Source organism: Salvelinus sp. IW2-2015, unplaced genomic scaffold (genome assembly GCF_002910315.2).
Source record: "Salvelinus sp. IW2-2015 unplaced genomic scaffold, ASM291031v2 Un_scaffold3019, whole genome shotgun sequence".
Taxonomy (NCBI): domain Eukaryota; kingdom Metazoa; phylum Chordata; class Actinopteri; order Salmoniformes; family Salmonidae; genus Salvelinus; species Salvelinus sp. IW2-2015.
In genome coordinates, this window is record NW_019944311.1 from 67088 (window position 1) to 87613 (window position 20526).

Consider the following 20526-nt stretch of genomic DNA (forward strand, 5'->3'; position numbering starts at 1 on the left):
CACAAACACACAGGAAACCATGACGACAATGGAAATAAATACTGGAGGACACTAAAGCAGGAAGACAGACAGAATGTGGGAGTTAGACTGGGACATACAGAACTTAAAAAGGGAGGGAAAAATATAGATCTGGGATCTGAGATTGTGGACAATAAGAAGGGTTTGTGTCCTGGTCTAGTGGTAGAATCCCAGCAGAGCAGCAAATAAAAATGGCTGAATATTCCACCGTTTTTCTATAGGGGGGCAATCCAGTACAACGGATTGTGTGGAAGTGCAAGGGTCTTAGTCCGTTTGTGTGAAGTGAAACCCTAACAGTCTGTGTGTGTCCCATGTCCCCTCCACCCCGCTCCAACCCTCCCTGACCTCTCACCTGTCCCCCGGACTGCCCCGAGCCGTCGCGCGCAGACGAACTGGACAAACTCCTTGAGCGGGTCCTGGTGGTGGTGGTAGCGGATGGTGGGGTGAGTGAATAGGGACTGGACTGCTGGATGATGGAGGAGGAGGAAGTGGAGAGCTGACGCTGAGGCACGGGGACTCCCTGAGAGAGAGGGGAGGAGAGGGGAAGAGTAGGAGCGTGAGAAGGGACAGAGGGGAGAGTAGCAGAGGGAGGAGAGTTAGTTGGGTCCATGTAATCCCACTCCAGACACAATCATATACAATACATTTAGAAACACAAAAGTGACACAAAATCAGAACAGAATAGAGTAACTGGTGTAATCCAACACATTAGACTGAATAGAGTAAACTGATGTAATCCAACACATTGACTGAATAGAGTAACTGATGTAATCCAACACATTAGACTGAATAGAGTAACTGATGTAATCCAACACATTAGACTGAATAGAGTAACTGATGTAACCAACACATTAGACTGAATAGAGTAACTGATTAATCCAACACATTAGACTGAATAGAGTAACTGATGTAATCCAACACATTAGACTGAATAGAGGTAACTGATGTAATCCACACATTAGACGAATAGAGTAATGATGTAATCCAACACATTGACTGAATAGAGTAACGATGTAATCCAACACATTAGACTGAATAGGTAACTGATGTAATCCAACACATTAGACTGAATAGAGTAACTGATGTAATCCAACACATTAACTGAATAGAGTAACTGATGTAATCCAACACATTCGACTGAATAGAGTAACTGATGTAATCCAACACATTAGACTGAATAGAGTAACTGATGTAATCCAACACATTAGACTGAATAGAGTAACTTATGTAATCCAACACATCTAGACTGAATAGAGTAACTGATGTAATCCAACACACTAGACTGAATAGAGTAACTGATGTAATCCAACACACTAGACTGAATAGAGTAACTGATGTAATCCAACACACTAGACTGAATAGAGTAACTGATGTAATCTAACACATTAGACTGAATAGAGTAACTGATGTAATCCAACACACTAGACTGAATAGAGTAACTGATGTAATCTAACACATTAGACTGAATAGAGTAACTGATGTAATCCAACACATTAGACTGAATAGAGTAACTGATGTAATCCAACACATTAGACTGAATAGAGTAACTGATGTAATCCAACACATAGACTGAATAGAGTAACTGATGTAATCCAACACACTAGACTGAATAGAGTAACTGATGTAATCCAACACACTAGACTGAATAGAGTAATGATGTAATCCAACACATTAGACTGAATAGAGTAATTGATGAATCCAACACATTAGACTGAATAGAGTAACTGATGTAATCCAACACATTAGACTGAATAGAGTAACTGATGTAATCCAACACATTAGACTGAATAGAGTAACTGATGTAATCCAACACACTAGACTGAATCCCTATTTACTGGTTTGAATAAATCTGTTAATTCATCTGATGCCAGATTGGTTTCAGTGTGGTCATTACAGAGTGTTAGAGAGTGGACGTCACATTATTTTCTCTAGGTTTACTATAGATGTAAATGCATGTGATTTATTAGTGTGTTTATCAGTGTGGTGATTAGAGAGAGTTAGAGAGTGGACGTCACATGATTTCCCCCTGTGGTTTGTACTACAGGGAGTCTAATGCTACTTGTGTATCTAAATGAACAGAATCATCCAAGGCTGCAACATCTGGTCCTGTTCATACAAAACATCTCTTCTGTATTCTCTGTCTATCTACAGTAAGCACAGCCTTGAACCCACACACACACACATGCAGAACATGTATTACACACACCACACATGCATATGCACACACACACTGAAGCGTACAGTCAGACACACACACACACAACACACACCACACACACACACACACACACACACACACACACACCACACACAACACACACACACACACACACCACACACACACACACACACACACACACACACACACACCACTTTCCTGTTGTAATGCTTGTTGGAATGTGTAATCAATCATAGCCTATCATTGCTGTGTGTTCGGCCCAGTAGTATGAAGCTGGGAGAGTTAAATCCCACCGCTAAATCCCTTATAGACATTAGTCATTGTGTGGTGTGTGTGTGTGACGGTGTCTTCTGAGATTCTGTGCCTTGGCGATTTGGCACTGGAAACAGGCAAGCTGGTTGTAGACTGCAAGGGACTTGCATCTGTGAATGTGTCTGTCTGTCACCCTCTATCTCTCCAGTGTATGGAGGTGTGTGTGTGTGTGTGGTGTGTGTGTGTTGTTGTGTGTGTGTGTGGTGTGTGTGTGTGTGTGTGTGTGTGTGTGTGGTGTGTGTGTGTGTTGTGTGTGTGTGTGTGTGTGTGTGTGTGTTCGAGAAAGTGGGCTCACTAGACCAGACTGACTACCAGAATAAACAGACAACAGTCACACCTGGCATCCACACCCTGCCAACAGGAAATAAACTAACCCAGACAACGCCTATGCCTATAGCTCCATCCCAGCTACTGATGTCAAGCCTCTCCCTCACCCCTTCTCCAGTCTCTCTCTATCCCTCTCTCGCCCTCACTCCCTCACTCCTTTCCCTCAGTCTATCCCTCTCCCCCTTTCTCCCTCACCCCTTCTCCAGTCTCTCTCTATCCCTCTCTCGCCCTCTCTCTCGCCCTCTCTCTTTATCCCTCTCTCCCTCTCTTTCATTGGTCTCTTTATAGCAGCGTGGCCTCTGAGGGACTTTCTATTTGGACGGCGGCCATCTTAGCAACCCCCCTCCTTTTCCCCTCCTCCTATGGAGCCTAAACACGGTCTCAGTCTCACACTACAACTCTATTACAGACTAACCTCTTAGCAGTTTGTAGACACATTCTAACTGGGAGAAGGGGTCAMCTATGAARCAGATATACCTGAAGCTGGTCTGACACATCTTCACGTAACAGGAAGTCAATAGAATAATAGAATGTACAGCTCTTCTAGCACTTGGACAAGCTCTATATACTTKAAACAATCCATCCCTGTTGTTATACTAGGAAATGAAAATGAATAGTATAACATAATCTATATCAAATGTATACCAATRTAAATGTACAATTCTTAAGCTATTCTAGTGAAATGTGAAGGGGAGAGCTGTAAGAGTCCAAATGACCTTTACATGATAGGGCTGCTTTGGCTGCGGACCAGGCCAATCCTCAGAGAAGAGAGAGAGAAGAGAGAGAGAAGAGAGCGGGATGGKGGAAAAGAGAGAGACAGAAAGAGGGAGTGGGGGATGTATTTATTCCTTTGGAAAGTGAAACTCAACAGGGACTACAGTAGCTGGCAGGCTCGTATCTCAGAGGGAGAAGAGGAATTCTCAGACCGGAGGCCTGGAGACCATTTTGTTATCCTCACAACGTTCTTCTATAAGGCGAGGGGGCGGGCCGTTTGAAACAACTAGTGTGTGTGTGTGCGTGTGTGTGCGTGTGTACGCRCTTTACACTTGTGTGTGTTTGCCCTGTTTGAAACAGAACTGGCTCGATCACATGGGCATGGAATGACTGTGGCATGAAGACACACAAAATAAATAAAGCAAGCAGAGAGAGTGAGACAGAGTGTGGAAAACAGTGATGAGAGAGAGAGAATAGAGCTGAACTGTTGCAGGCCATGATAATAAATGTCAAGAGCTCTCTGGATCTTATCGCTAGTTCTCATATCAAAGTGGTTCAATTCTACTACTGCTGCTAGTTGTCTTGCTGAAAGTGGTCTCTGCAATTGGGTCAATAAGATTCTCTCCCATCTCTCTCTCTTTCTTTCTCAGTGACTATAGTATTGGGGGGGTCTAGAGAATTTGTATATCCATAAGGGGTGGGGTCTAGAGATCTGTATATCTATAAGGGGGTGGGCTGGAGAGCTGTATATCTATAAGGGGGTGGGGTCTAGAATCTGTATATCTATAAGGGGTGTGGGTCTGGAGATCTTGATATCTATAAGGGGTGGGTCTAGAGATCTGTATATCTATAAGGGGTGGGGTCTAGAGATCTGATATCTATAAGGGGGTGGGGTTGGAGATCTGTATATCTATAAGGGGTGGGTCTAGAGATCTGTATATCTATAAGGGGGTGGGTCTAGATATCTGTATATCTATAAGGGGTGGGGTCTGAATCTGTATATCTATAAGGGGTGGTCTAGAGATCTGTATATCTATAAGGGGTGGGGTCTAGAGATCTGTATATCTATAAGGGTGGGGGTCTGGAATCTGTATATCTATAAGGGGTGGGGTCTCTAGAGATCTGTATATCTATAAGGGGTGGGGTCTAGAATATCTGTATATCTCATAAGGGGGGGGGTCTAGAATCTGTATATCATAAGGGGTGGGTCTAGAGATCTGTATATCTTTAAGGGGTGGGTCTAGAGATCTGTATATCTATAAGGGGTGGGGTCTAAATATCTGTATATCTATAAGGGTGGGGTCTGGAATCTGTATATATAAGGGTGGGTCTAGAGATCTGTATATCTATAAGGGGTGGGTCTAAGATCTGTATATCTATAAGGGGTGGGGATAGGAATCTGTAATCTATAAGGGAGTGGGTCTGGAGATCTGTATATCTATAAGGGTTGGTGGTCTGGAGATCTGTATATCTATAAGAGGGTGGGTCTAGAGACTGTATATCTATAAGGGGGTGGGGTCTGGAGATCTGTATATCTATAAGGGGGTGGGGCTGGAGTCTGTATATCTATAAGGGGTGGGGTCTGAGATCTGTATATCTATAAGGGGGTGGGTCTAAATATCTGTATATCTATAAGGGGTGGGGTCTGGAGATCTGTATATCTATAAGGGGTGGGTCTAAATATCTGTATATCTATAAGGGGTGGGGTCTAGAGATCTGTTTATCTATAAGGGGGTGGGGTCTAATATCTGTATATCTATAAGGGGGTGGGGTCTAGTGATCTGTATATCTAAAGGGGTGGGTCTGGCGATTCTATATCTATAAGGGGGTGGTCTAAAATATGTATATCTATAAGGGGGTGGGTCTAAATATCTGTATATCTATAAGGGGTGGGGTCTAAATATCTGTATATCTATAAGGGGTGGGTCTAGAGATCTGTATATCTAAAGGGGTGGGGTCTAAATATTCTGTATATCTATAAGGGGGGGGTCTAAATATCTGTATATCTATAAGGGTGGGGTCTAGAGATGTATATCTATAAGGGGTGGGTCTAGAGATCTTTATATCTATAAAGGGTGGGTCTAAATATCTGTATATCTATAAGGGGGGGGTCTAGAGATCTGTATATCTATAAGGGGGTGCGGTCTAAATATCTGTATATCTATAAGGGGTGGGTCTAAATATCTGTATATCTATAAGGGGGTGGGGTCTAAATATCTGTATATCTATAAGGGGTGGGGTCTAGAGATCGTATATCTCTTAAAGGGGTGGGGTCTAAGTATCTGTATATCTATAAGGGGTGGGGTCTAGAGATCGTATATCTATAAGGGGTGGGGTCTAAATATCTGTATATCTATAAGGGGGTGGGGTCTAAATATCTGTATATCTATAAGGGTGGGGTCTAGAGATCGTATATCTATAGGGGGTGGGTCTAAAGTATCTGTATATCTATAAGGGGGTGGGGTCTAGAGATCTGTATATCTATAAGGGGGTGGGGTCTAAATATCTGTATATCTATAAGGGGGTGGGGTCTAGAGATCTGTATATCTATAAGGGGGTGGGGTCTGGGGGCAGGGCTTGGTCTCACCTGGACTCACCCCTGCCATRGTGTTGTGTGTGAACGTCATCTATCAACCGTCTCTCTCTCTCTCTCCCTCCCTCTCTTTCTCTATAAGGGTGGTGAGGGACTTTAGGGGTTGGGTCTGGGGCTCACCTGGTCTCACTCCTGCCAGCACGGGCAGCGGGTGGTGTGTGAACGTCATGCGGGGGGACCTCGTCTGGGGCGACAGGGCGTTGAAATCAAACTTCCCCGGCTTCTTAAGAGAACCAGGCGAGGACAGTCCTGGCAACAACAAATAAATGGGATCAATATAAAAAATAATATGAAAATGTGGGAGAAGAGGAGTTGGGTTTAATGTACAATGTTTTGGACTGGCTGCTACACTTAAATCAAAACATTTATTATAACAACAGAAATTGTTATTCTTTGATTGATTGGTTTTAAAGCACTTTGATTGGCTGATGACAGTGCATTGCTTTGAGTCCTGTTGGATATTGGCCGTTCTCCTAACCAATCCCAGGCTGGCGGGCTCAGGACTTGCAGAATTCTCAGTATAAACAGTGCCCTCAAAAAATATAATGGGAGGATTGAAGTTGTGGCTTCGGGGTGCTCAGGGTGGGGGAAGGTTTGATGTAGGGTTGAATCAAGGCAGTAATTAAATCTACAAGCATTTTTAAATCTACATCCATTGTCTTCCAAGATTGGCTGAATATTCTCCTCTTTCCAAAGCTCCACAGCCTACCATGAGCTATATGAAGCTCCATTCAAAATAGAAACACTGTATATAAACTACAGTATAGAGCCTGCAGCTGCTCAGTGAGAAAGACAAGCAGACGGAATGGAGAGAGGGAGGGATGAAGGGAGGGAGGGAGAGAGGCGAGAAAAGCGTGGGAGAATGTGAGTGAAGGAAGGAGAGAGTGAGTGATGTCAGAGTGGAACCTGTGAAAATGTAGCAGTATTTTTCGTTTTGTTTCTTTTCCTTTCTAGGAATGTCTGAGATGGACATGTCATAAGATGGTTAAACATGGTTCATTATCTTCATCTCACACTCACTCACATACACACACACGACAACCCTCACACACTCACCGATTACCACAAACCCTCACACACTCACCGATTACTACACACTCACCGATTACCACAAATACTCACATACTCACCGATTACTACACACTCACCGATTACTACACACACACGATTACCACAAACACTCACACACTCACCGACTCTACTACACACACACCGATTCACACACACACACACTCACACACTCACCGATTACTTACACACACACCCGATTACCACAAACACTCACACACTTACCGATTACCACAAACACTCACACACTCACCGATCACCACAAACACTCACACACTCACCGATTACCAAACACTCACCGATTACCACAAACACTCACACACTCACCGCTCACCGCTCACCACAAACACTCACACACTCACTGTACCACACACACTCACCGATTACCACAAACACTCACACACTCACCGATCACACAAAACACTCACACACTCACCGATCACACCCAAACACTCACACTCACGATTACCAAACACTCACACACTCACCGATTACCACAAACACTCACACACTCACCGATCACCACAAACACTCACACACTCACGATTACCAAACACTCACACACTCACCGATTACCACAACACTCACACACTCACCGATTAGCACAAACACTCACACACTCACCGATTACCACAAACACTCAACAACTCACCGATCACCACAAACACTCACACACTCACCGATACCACAAACACTCACACATTCACCGATCACCACAAACACTCACACACTCACCGATACCAAACACTCACCGATTACCACAAACACTCACACACTCACCGCTCACCACAAACACTCACACACTCACTGATTACCACCCACACTCACCGCTCACCACAAACACTCACACACTCACCGATTACCACAAACACTCACCGATTAGCAGACACACTCACACCCTCACCGATGACCACAAACACTCACACACTCACCGATTACCACAAAACACTCACACACTCACCGATTACCCACACACATCACTGATTACCACAAACACTCACACACTCACTGATTACCACAACACTCACTGATTACCACACACACTCACCGATACCTCAAACACTCACTGATTACCACAAACACTCACACACTCACCGAATTACCACACGCCACACAAACACTCACCGATTACCACATACACTCACACCATCCACACGATTACCACAAACACTCACCGATTACCACAACACTCAACACCATCACCGATTACCACAAACACTCATATACCACAACACACCTCCACTTGATTACACAAACACTCACTGATTACCACAAACACTCCACTGACATTACCACAAACACTCACTGCAATTACCACAAACACTCACCGATTACACACAAACTCACATTTCACTTTAACATTCAGACCCAGGACCTTTTCATACTATTTTTTAGTCATTTTCATATTAATCCTAACAGACAATATTTGTTTCCAAACTTGTGGTCTATTTCTGTGGTCCTGACATTAAAATCCCATTCAACCACAATTCTTCCGGTTCCAGCTGGGTATGTGTGAAAGTCTATGGAGATAGATTGCATGTGGGGGTGTGTAAACAAAACAGTGTGAAAGAGTTAAGTCTGCAGCAGGTGGGAGGGAGGGAGTGACTAATATGTGTGAATTTATGTCTTTAATAGACATATTTCATTTTTAGTTAACCAGGCTAGGATCTAGTGGGTATAGTGTGTGTGTGAGTTTCATTTATAACCAAGGCTAGGAGGCTAGGGGGCTAGAGGCTGGGGGATAGGAGGCTAGGGGCTAGGAGGCTTGGGGGATAGGAGGCTAGGGGGATAGGATGTTTGGGGGATAGGAGGCTAGGGGACAGGAGGCTGGGGGATAGGAGGCTAGGGGAAGGAGGCGAGGGGAAGGAGGCTAGGGATAGAGGCTTGGGGGATAGGAGGCTTGGGGATAGGAGGCTTGGGGGATAGGAGGCTAGGGGGATAGGATGTTGGGGGATAGGAGGCTAGGGGGATAGGAGGCTTGGGGGATAGGAGGCTTGGGGATAGGAGGCTTGGGGGATAGGAGGCTAGGGGGATAGGAGGCTAGGGGGATAGGAGGCTTGGGGGCTAGGAGGCTTGGGGGATAGGAGGCTAGGGGGATAGGAGGCTTGGGGGATAGGAGGCTTGGGGGATAGGAGGCTTGGGGGATAGGAGCTAGGGGATAGGAGGCTTGGGCTAGGAGGCTTGGGGGCTGGAGGCTAGGCAGAGAGGGGATAGGAGGCTGGGGGCTAGGAGGCTAGGGGGATAGGAGGCTAGGGGATAGGATGCTTGGGGATGATGCTTGGGGCTAGGATGCTTGGGGATAGGATGCTGGGGATAGGATCTTGGGGGATAGGATGTTGGGGCCAGGAGGCTAGGGGGATAGGAGGCTTGGGGGCTAGGAGGCTAGGGGATAGGATGCTGGGGGATAGGATGCTTGGGGGATAGGATGCTGGGGATAGGATGCTTGGGGGCTAGGATGCTTGGGGGATAGGATGCAGGGGGATAGGATGCTTGGGGGATAGGATGCTTGGGGGCTAGGATGCTGTGGGGATAGGATGCTAGGGGGACAGGAGGCTGGGGGATAGGCTTGGGGCTAGGAGGCTAGGGGATAGGAGGCTTGGGGCTAAGGCTTGGGGGATAGGAGGCTAGGGGGCTAGGAGGCTAGGGGGCTAGGAGGCTAGGGGGACAGGAGGCTTGGGGGCTAGGAGGCTAGGGGGATAGGAGGCTAGGGGATAGGATGTTTGGGGGATAGGAGGCTAGGGGATAGGGGGATAGGAGGCTTGGGGCGTAGGAGGCTAGGGGGCTAGGAGGCTATGGGGACAGGAGGCTAGGGGGCTAGGAGGCTAGGGGACAGGAGGCTTGGGGGATAGGAGGCTTGGGGATAGGAGGCTAGGGGGCCAGGAGGTTATGTGGCTAGGAGCAAGGGGGCTAGAGGACTAGAGCGGGTGTATTGTAGCTGTCAGACTAATTGGAGCCATGGAAGAGAGGTGGAGAACCATGCCTGATCCACCGCTGACACTGTTACTATGAAGTCTGACACCACCGGTTACTGTGACGTCTGACACAGCGGTTACTGTGACGTCTGACACCAACGGGTACTGTGACGTCTGACACCAGCGGTTACTGTGAGTCTGACACCAGAGTACTGTGACGTCTGACACCAGCGGTTACTGTGATGTCTGACACCAGAGGTTACTGTGACGTCTGACACACGAGGTTACTGTGAAGTCTGACACCAGCGGTTACTGTGACATCTGACACCAGAAGTTACTGTGACGTCTGACACCAGAGATACTGTGACGTCTGACACCAGTGGTCTCTTGATGTCTGACAACAGCGGTTACTGTGACGTCTGACACCAGCGGTTACTGTGACGTCTGACACCAGCGGTTACTGTGATCGGCTATGAAAAGCCAACTGACATTTACTCCTGAGGTGCTGACTTGTTGCACCCTCGACAACTACTGTGATTATTATTATTTGACCATGCTGGTCATTTATGAACATTTGAACATCTTGGCCATGTTCTGTTATTACCTCCACCCGGCATAGCCAGAACAGGACTGGCCACCCCTCTTAGCCTGGTTCCGCTCTAGGTTTCTTCCTAGGTTTTGGCCTTTCTAGGGAGTTTTTCCTAGCCACCGTGCTTCTACACCTGCATTGCTTGCTGTTTGGGGTTTTAGGCTGGGTTTCTGTACAGCACTTTGAGATATCAGCTGATGTAAGAAGGGCTATATAAATACATTTGATTTGATTTGACAACAGCGGTTACTGTGACGAGGTATGGTAGTAGTTGCCAGGGGCGCCGGTTTGAGTGTGTCTAGAACTGAAACGCTGCTGGGTTTTTCACTCTCAACAGTTTAATGTGTGTATCAATGGTCCACCACCCACAGGACATCCAGCCAACTTGACTCAACTGAGGGAAGCATTGGAGTCAACATGGGCCAGCATCCTTGTGCAAAGGTTCCGGCCCCAGTGAATTGAGGCTGAGGGTAAAGGTGGTGGTGGGGGTGCAACTCAATATTAGGAAGGTGTTCTTAATGTTTTGTACACTCAGTGTATGCCCCACTATATACGAGCACAGAGGGACAAACTGACAGAGGATTTCATCCAGTGGCTTCCCCCACTATAACAGAGACGAGACCCATGTTATGTATCTACTCTGGCTGTGTGTGTGTGTGTGTGTGTCTCACTACACTGTCCTCTCTCCTCCTGGCAGACCACAGCAGTGGACTGGCAACCAATCAAGTGCTCCTGTTGACCTCTCTGCCTCTCTACACTAACAGGCCTGCCACCAGATGTGCCTTCAAAACACAGTCTCTTGCTCGCACAAACACACGAGCACGTATGTACCCACACGCTCATACACACGCTCATACGCACGTACGTGCACACATGCGCACACACACACACGCATTGGCTTAAAGCAGTAAAAGGGAAACCAGAAGGAATTCCCTTGTCCAGACTAAACAGAGGCTGCGTGCCAAATGGCACCCTATTCCCTATATAGTGTTTTGTCAAAAGTAGCGCACTGTATAGGGAATAGGGTGCTATTTGGGACGCACCCTGTAGTGTAGAAGACCATCAAAGGCTCTAACTAACTCATATTAGAAGCAGCAGAGGCCCCTTGCAAATCTCTAGTGGTCTTAAACATTTCAGAATCATTTGGAACTCATTTGAAATCATGGTTATTTCTAACCCCCAGCGCCCCGAGACACACACACACACTTCACTCTCCCTCCAGCCCCTGTGGAGCAGATGTCGCCAGCAGCCTTGCTACTCCCAAGGCCACACACACACATACACATACACACACACACACACACACACACACACACACACACACACACACACACACACACACACACCACAGCCACCACACAGAAGCAGCCATCTGGGACTGAGCTTGTGTGTGTGTGTGTGTGTGGTGTGTGTGTGTGTGTGTGTGTGTGTGTGTTGTGTGTGTGTGTGTGTGTGTGTGTGTGTGTGTGTGTGTGTGGTGTGTGTGTGTGTGTGTGTATGTAGCAAGGCTGCTTGCGACATCTACTGTACATACTAGATCTGTCTGTCTGTCTGTCTGTCTGTCTGTCTGTCTGTCTGTCCTGTCTGTCTGTCTGTCTGTTGTCTGTCTGTCTGTCCTGTCTGTCTGTCCTGTCTGTCTGTCTCTGCATGTTTGTGCTCAATTGGCTATGGAGGAGTAGAATACGGGGTTGGCTATGGTGGTGTGTGCCTGCAGGCACCTGTGTGTTTTTGATTCTTTTTACTGGTCCCGTTTGTTTGTGTGTGCTGCCTTGATTTTCCTACCCCCCACCTGGATAGGAACTCCCAGCTGTGGTTTGCTGTAGCAGGTGGAACCCTCCAGAAAACAACACACACGCTAAGAGTGTCGCGTTTGGTGTTGATATTTCACTTCCTTTGTTTAAAGTAATTTTACCAAGACCAATTTGATTCTTCATGTTCTGAATCGTTCAGTGGGGTCTTTCTCTATCACATCATTAACATCATATCCTAAAAGTCAGATGTCGTACCCTAATACATCCCATAATAAGCAGCGAACTCTGTTGACAGAGCAGTGCAGCGTTATCGCCGAAAACGTTTCACATTTCGTGGTGGTCGTCTCTCAAGTTGTTTCCACGGGTCGCAAAGAGCTGAATTAAATGTTCAAGGTTTTGAAAATAAAAAAGCTTTCGTTACGCTCAGTACTCCGGTGACATTTCACAAAGATACACTTGTTTTGTGAGAACTCTCGAAAAGGAAACAGGAAATTCGCATTAATATGAACATTGTATACTAAATATTGAAAATCATGTCATGTCTCAAAATTGATATCCATTGATACCCATGCTTACCTGTATCATTGTTTTATTGTCCTCAGGAATTTGAGAAGAAAGATGAGGATTCATTGGTAAGCCTGTCCGGTATTTCTTCATTTTCGCCAAGCATCCAGCCTAGCTGACGAATGTTGTTGTCCTGATTTATGAGCACTTCTTTTCCCCCGCTGGCCTAAATTTTGACCCTCCTACAAGGGTAAAACTCAGATACATTTTTGAACGGATTATGAGAGACACGAGGTTTGGACGCATTTGGTTATCTTAGCAGAGTATCTACACAATTAACATATTATTTTACCCAGTGTTCAAAAGTAGCGTTTTTGATTGGACACCTTACCATCTCCCATTTAAAATCTCATTTCATCTGCCAGACAGTAGAACTGATCACCCTTCTTATCTCTCCATCTCTCTTTTCTCCTTCCTCAATCCCTCAGAAAAGGACACACGACCACCTCTTCTAAAGTCGACAAGCTTCTCTCATACAACATTACATACTAAATACACAAATGCCTCACAATTTGTAATTCATTTGGGTTTCTCATTTGGTTAAATTAATTGGCGAGAGAGGGACGTGCAGGGCTGCATCCAGCCTATTCCCTATGTAGTTTACTACTTTTGTCCAGAGACCATTTTTTATTGTTTTCTAACCTTTATTTAACTAGGCAAGTCAGTTAAGAACAAATTCTTATTTACAATGACGGCCTACCCGGCCAAACTGGACGACGCTGGCGCCAATTGTGCGCCACCCTATGGACTCCAATCAGGGCCGGTTGTGATACAGCTGGATCGAACTAGGGTCTGTAGTGACCACGCCCTCTAGCACTAGATCAGTGCCTTAAGGCCGCTGCGCAATCAGATAGTTAACATACACTACAGTAATATGAACAAAAGTATGTGGACATCCATCTGCATTAATATGAGAGTTTGGTCCCCTTTGCTGTATATACAGACTCCACTCTTCTGGGAAGTCGCTTTCCCACTAGATTTGGAGACATTGCTTGCGGGGACTTGCTTCCAATTCAACCCACAAGACATTACGTGAGTCAGGTACTCGATAGTTGGGCGATTAGGCCCTGGCTCGTAGTCGGCGTTCCAATTCATCCAAAAGTATTTAATGGGGTTGAGGTCAGGGCTCTGTGCAGGTCAGTTAAGTTCTTCCACACGATCTCGACAAACCATTTCTGTAATGGACTCGCTTTGGGCACTGTCATGCTGAACAGGAAAGGGCCTTCCTAAACTGTTGGCACAAAGTTGGAAGCAGCAGAACTGTCTAGAATGTCATTGTATGTTTGTAGGCGTTAAAAACAGCCCCAGACCATTATTCCTCTTCCACCAAACTTTACAGTTGGCACTATGCATTCGGGCAGTAGCTTTCTCCTGGATCCGCCAAACCCAGATTTCGTCCGTCGGACTGCCAGATGGTGAAGCGTGATTTCATCACTCCAGAGAAGCGTTTCCACTTCTCCTGAGTCACATCCAGCCGACAACTGGCAATCGCGCATGGTGATCTTAGGCTTGTGTACGGCTTGCTCGGCCTGGAAACCATTTCATTGAAGCTCCCAAAGAAACAGTTATTTGTGCTGACGTTGCTCTCCAGAGGCAGTTTAGAATTGGTAGTGATTGTGTTGCAACCGTAGGACAGACAATTTTTACGCACTACTCGCTTCAGTGTTTGTTGTCATTCAACGCTAGACAACTCATTTTCAATGCACATTTTTCCACTTGAGAAATACTGTACCAACATCTTAGTTAGATGTAAAATTGCGCGACTAAGCTCTCCTCTGCAAAACCAAAGAAATGTATGACAGATTTCTTGAGTTTATCTTCGGTGGCGCCTCAAGATGGCAAACATCGTACAATTGCTGCTTTTTATGATTTTTTCAAGCGAAGGTCTTTTAAGGTTATGCAACGCACACTCGTTTGGTTCCCCGAGCCAAGTTCAGTCTGGTGCAGCCGAACTGAGCATGCGGAAGCACTTAAGCAGGCATGTGTGTGTGTGTGTGTGTGTGTGTGTGTGTGTGTGTGTGTGTGTGGTGCGTGTGTTGTGTGTGTGTGTGTGTGTGTGTGTGTGTGTGTGTGTGTGTGTGTGTGTGTGTGTGTGGTTGTGTGTGTGGTGGTGTGTGTGGTGGTGAGGTGTTAATTAAATTCACAGCTCAGCTAACTGGAGCAGGTCTGAGCAAACCATAGGGCCTAGCACAGAACCTCTCTCCCTCCCTCCTCTCCCTAGGGTTTCTACTGCTGCACATGTTTTCAATTAGAGAAAGGGGATGGAGGGAGAAGGGAGAGAGAGATGGGGGAGAGAGAGAGCAGGGAAAGAGACATAGAGAGATACAGAAGAGAGAGAGAGAGAGAAAGAGAGAAGCAGAGACAGAAAGAGGGAGCGAGAGAGAGAGAGCGAGAGAAAGAACAGTAGCTGTGGTAACAATAACAGTAAAGAAGGTGTGAGTTTGGTGTATGTACAGATATACACTGAGTGTACACATATTGAAAGAGGAATGACTGAGTTATACACAGTGTGGGTAGATAGGAGTTATACACAGTGTGGGTAGATATGAGTGCAATGTGTTTTTGGTGGCTGCTGAAAAGTGGAGCAGGTTTGAATTGGTGTCGCCTATGACAAGTATACAATTATACAGATAACACATATTGAAAGAGGAATGATGTAGTTAACAGGTAGATTATATAAAACAGATATTGAGTTTATACTACAGTAAGGAGATATGAGTTATATTACAGTAGGGGGATATGAGTTATATACAGTAGGTGATATGAGTTATTTTACACAGTAGAGAGATATGAGTTTACATACAGTAGGGGGATATGAAGTTATACAACAGTAGGGTGATATGAGTTATATTACAGTAGGAGATATGAGTTACATACAGTAGGGGGATATGAGTATTTAACAGTAGGAGATATGAGTTTATATACCAGTAGGGGGATATGAGTTTATAACAGTAGGGGGATATTAGTTATATAGAGTAGGGATATATGAGTTATTACAGTAGGGGGAATATGAGTGTAATGTGTTCTAACCATGGTAAGGAACTGCACTCCATCGTGTTTCATGTTTTATCTTCCTCTCCTGCACACTGGCCAAATGGTTGTCTGCACTGTAGGTGGAGAAGGGGAGGGTTAACAAATGAGAGATATAGAGAGAGACAAAGGGGTAGAGAGCGAGAGGGAGAGAGAGGGTGAGGAAAGAGAGAGGGTGAGAGAGAGAGAGAGGGGGGGGAGAGAAAGGAGGGAGAAAGAGAGTTTGGGGTGGGGAAGACAGAGAGAGGAGGGCGAAAGAGAGAGGAGTCGGGGGAAGAGACGAAGAGCATAGAGAGAGGCAGAGAGAGAGAGAGAGAGAGAAAGAGAGAAAAAGAGAGAGAGAGCGAGAGAGAAGATGCAGAGAGAGGAGGCAGAGGCAGAGAGAGGAGAAAGAGAGAGAGAGAGGCAGAGAGAGAGGGCAGAGAGAGAGAGAGAAGAGAGAGAGAGAGGCAGAGAGAGAGAGGCAGAGGCAGAGAGAGAGAAAGAGAGAGAGAGCAGAGAGAGAGATGCAGAGAGAAAGAGAGAGAGGCAGAGAGAGAGAGGCAGAGGCAGAGAGAGAGAGAGAAAGAGAGAAAAAGAGAGAGAGAGAGAGAGGGAGATGCAGAGAGAAAGAGAGAAAGGGGGGGTAGCTTAAGATTTTTAAGACAGTAGTTGAAGTAGTGATCGAACATGGATAACATTGTGGTAAAGTTAGTTCATGGTTACTGTACTGCATTGTTGCTTACTTATCAGGTGCCGGTCAACATGGTGTGAGCTTGGGGATGGGGAATGAAGGTCTCCACCTGGTTACAGGTGGGAACAAGAGGTTATGGAGTCACTTCTGGTCTCAAATCAGTCTTAGGGAGACAAGAGTGTGTGAAAGGTCTCCACTAGTATTAATGAATAGGTGGAATATCACTTCTGGTCTCGAATCAATTTAAATGGAGACAGGAGCAAAGAGGTGTTCTGGAAAGTTATGAAGTCAGTTTCAAATCAGTTTAGAAGAGACAGGCTCCTATCCAATATTCACACTAGCGCACCAATTAGAATGAAGCGTTGGGCAAGCTTTCTAAGTGGTATGCTAGTGAGGATGATCTTGCCAGTCTGGATTTTGGAACAGTGAGTGACAAGTGAGAAGGAAAGAGGTGTTTTGGGGAGGGGTGTTTTGAGTTAGGTGTTTTGAAGAACAGTGTGTTGTGGTGAGATTGGGGAGAAGAGTTCGGTAAGAATGGTCCAGAGGTCGGGGTACAGGTATAAGGGTAAAGGTAGAGTTTGGGGGCTAGGGGGAGTGTCCTACCTGCATCCATGTCGTTGGGCCAGCCGCTGGACTGGGAGGAGCCTGCGGCTGGGGAGCGTCCGGGGTAGAAGACGTCGTCTGTGGGGCTCTCCAGCTCACTGTCGTCTAACGACTTCCTCTTGTTAGAGCTGCGGAGAGGAAGAGGGAGAGAAGAGTCAATAATGGCTCCCTATTCCCTATGTAGTACACTAGGGCCCTGGTCTAAAGTAGTGCACTATTGGACCGGAGTCTGGTCGAATGGTTAACACTTGCTTCCCCTGCGGCAGGAATCCAGTTCGATCCCTGAATGAGCCCTACACATTTCTGCTTCAACTTCTGTCTCCCACTACTGTCTCCCTGCTCCTGTCTCCTACTACTGTCTCCCACTACTGTGTCCCTGCTCCTGTCTCCCACTACTGTCTCCCTGCTCCTGTCTCCCTGCTCCTGTCTCCCACTACTGTCTCCCTGCTCCTGTCTCCCACTACTGTCTCCTTCCCTGCTCCTTCTCCACTACTGTCTGCCCCTGCTCCTGTCCTCCCACTACTGTCTCCTGCTCCTGTCTCCTGCTCCTGTCTCCACTATTGTCTCCCTGCTCCTGTCTCCCACTTTGTCTCCCATACTGTCTCCCTGCTCCTACTACTCACTACTCTGTCTCCACTACTGTCCTCCCTGCTCCTGTCTCCCACTATGTCTCCCTGCTCCGTCTCCCACTACTGTCTCCTGCTCCTGTCTCCCTCTGTCTCCACTACTGTCTCCCTGCTGTCTCCCACTACTGTCTTCCCTGCTCCTGTCTCCCACTACTGTCTCCTGCTCCTGTCTCCTGCTCTGTCTCCCACTCTGTCTCCCTGCTCCTGTCTCCTACTACTGTCTCCGCTCTGTCTCCTACTGTCTCCCTGCTCCTGTCTCCCACTACTGTCTCCTGCTCCTGTCTCCCTGCTCCTGTCTCCCACTACTGTCTCCTGCTCCTGTCTTCCCTCTTGTCTTCCTGCTCCTGTCTCCCACTACTGTCTCCTGCTCCTGTCTCCCTGCTCCTGTCTCCTGTCTGTCTCCACTATGTCTCCCTGCTCTTGTCTCCCCACTACTGTCTCCTGCTCCTGTCTCCACTTACCTGTCTCCTGCTCCTGTTCTCCCACTACTTTCCCTGCTCCTGTCTCCCACTACTCTCTCCCTGCTCCTGTCTCCCACACTCTCTCCCTGCTCCTGTCTCCACTGCTGTCTCCCTGCTCCTGTCTCCCACTATCTCTCCTGCTTCTGTCTCCCACTCTGTCTCCCTGCTCCTGTCTCCACTTCTGTTCCCACTTCTGTCTCCACTACTCTCTCCTGCTCCTGTCTCCATAGTTCCTGCTACTGTCTCCACTTCTGTCTCCCACTTCTGTCTCCCACTATGTCTTCTGTCTCCGCTCTGTCTCCCTGCTCCTGTCTTCACTACTGTCCCTGCTCCTGTCTCCCACTACTTTCCCTGCTACTGTCTCCCACTACTTTCCTGCTACTTCCCACTTCTGTCTCCCACTACTGTCTCCCACTACTGTCTCCCTGCTCCTGTCTCCTACTACTGTCTCCCTGCTCCTGTCTCCCACTACTGTCTCCCTGCTCTGTCTCCCACTACTGTCTTCCTGTCTCCCGCTCCTGTCTCCCTGCTCTGTTCTCCACTCCTGTCTCCCACTTCTGTCTCCCACTTCTGTCTCCCTGCTCCTGTCTCCCTGCTCCTGTCTCCCTGCTCCCTGTCTCCACTACTGTCTCCTGCTCCTGTCTTCTCACTACTTTCTCCTGCTCCTGTCTCCACTTCTGTCTCCCACTACTGTCTCCCGCTACTGTCTCCTACTTGTCCTCCCTGCTCCTGTCTCCCACTACTTTCCTGCTATGTCTCCACTTCTGTCTCCCTCGCTCCTGTCTTCTACTACTTTTCACGGCTCCTGTCTTACTACTGTCTCCCCTACTGTCTCCCACTTCTGTCTCCCACTACTGTTCCCACTTCTGTTCTCACTTCTGTCTCCCACTTCTGTCTCCCACTTCTGTCTCCCACTACTGTCTCCCACTACTGTCTCCCTGCTCCTGTCTCCCTGCTCCTGTCTCCCTGTCCGGGTTTTTTTTTTTTTTTTTTTTTTTTGGTGTCTCCCCTTCAGCCTTTATTTAACCAGGGAAGTCACATTGAGAGTTCAGGCAGAGGATGAGGACAGCAGAATGAGAACAGTAGAAATGGACAGGAAGGAGAGGGTTGAAAACAGACACAGAGGTAAACCTAAAAGGCTGATGTGGGTGAGAGTATGTTTAAGGATATGAGATGTGAGCACAGGACCTTTTCTGAGTTTGTTTTAAGTATAAGTATAGTCGGTAGTGTGTGTGTGTGTGTGTGTGTATGTGTGTATGTGTGTCTGTGTGTGTGTGTGTGTGTGTGTGTTTGTGTCTGTATGTGTGTCAGAATAACTACCTCCGTGGAAGGTTTGCGTACAGCTCGACCTCAGACCTACAGTGCCAGAGAAGACAGAAAGAGAGAGAGAGGTGGAGAGAAGGATAGGGGGGGGGGGAAGGAGAGAGCATCACACATTTATAAGACTAGAAAGACAGAGAGACACAACGAGAGAGAAGAAAGAGATGGAACTCTCAGAGATGGAATGGACCAGAACACTCATAACGGTTATCAACTGAGGCGGTCTACAATGTCCCACATACATACTATCGAGTACAGCCTGTAGATATCAGACCTGGGTTCAAACCGTATTTGMTTTCCTTCATCAAATATTATTTGAACRCAGGTCTGGTGGAGGAGSAGCTCTTTTCAATTAGGAACCTTTGAGTGGGTGGAACCTGTGTGACCGCTAAGCTGTTTGTTTCACCTAGGAACCATAGAGTGGAGGGAACTTAATTTAAGTGAGACCTACATGTACCTGGTGGAAGGGGGGGATGCGAGGGAGCGTCGCCCCAGAGCCACCTGGTTGATGTTGTAGTAGCCAGGACTCTCCAGGTCAGCCAGGGAGAAGTTAGGACCAGACGCTGTGGCTACAGGAGCTGGGAGAACACAGGAACAGGAGGAGGAGGAGGAGGAGGAGAGATTTAGAAGACAGTAAATCAGCATTTGGATTGTGGAATTTGAAGAACAAATGGCCAGCCAAGAGAACATTGGAAGAGTATGGAGAGAAAAAATGAGGGATAAGAGAGACGGAGAGAGAAGAGAGAGATGGTGAGTGTGTGTGAGAGAGAGAGATAGATATAGCTA

At 46.9% G+C, this 20526-nt stretch overlaps 1 pseudogene; it reads right to left on the minus strand.

Annotated features, from left to right (window-relative positions):
* Positions 1–20526, minus strand: part of LOC112075183 (nuclear factor 1 X-type-like) — a 30018-nt pseudogene extending 9492 nt beyond the window's left edge.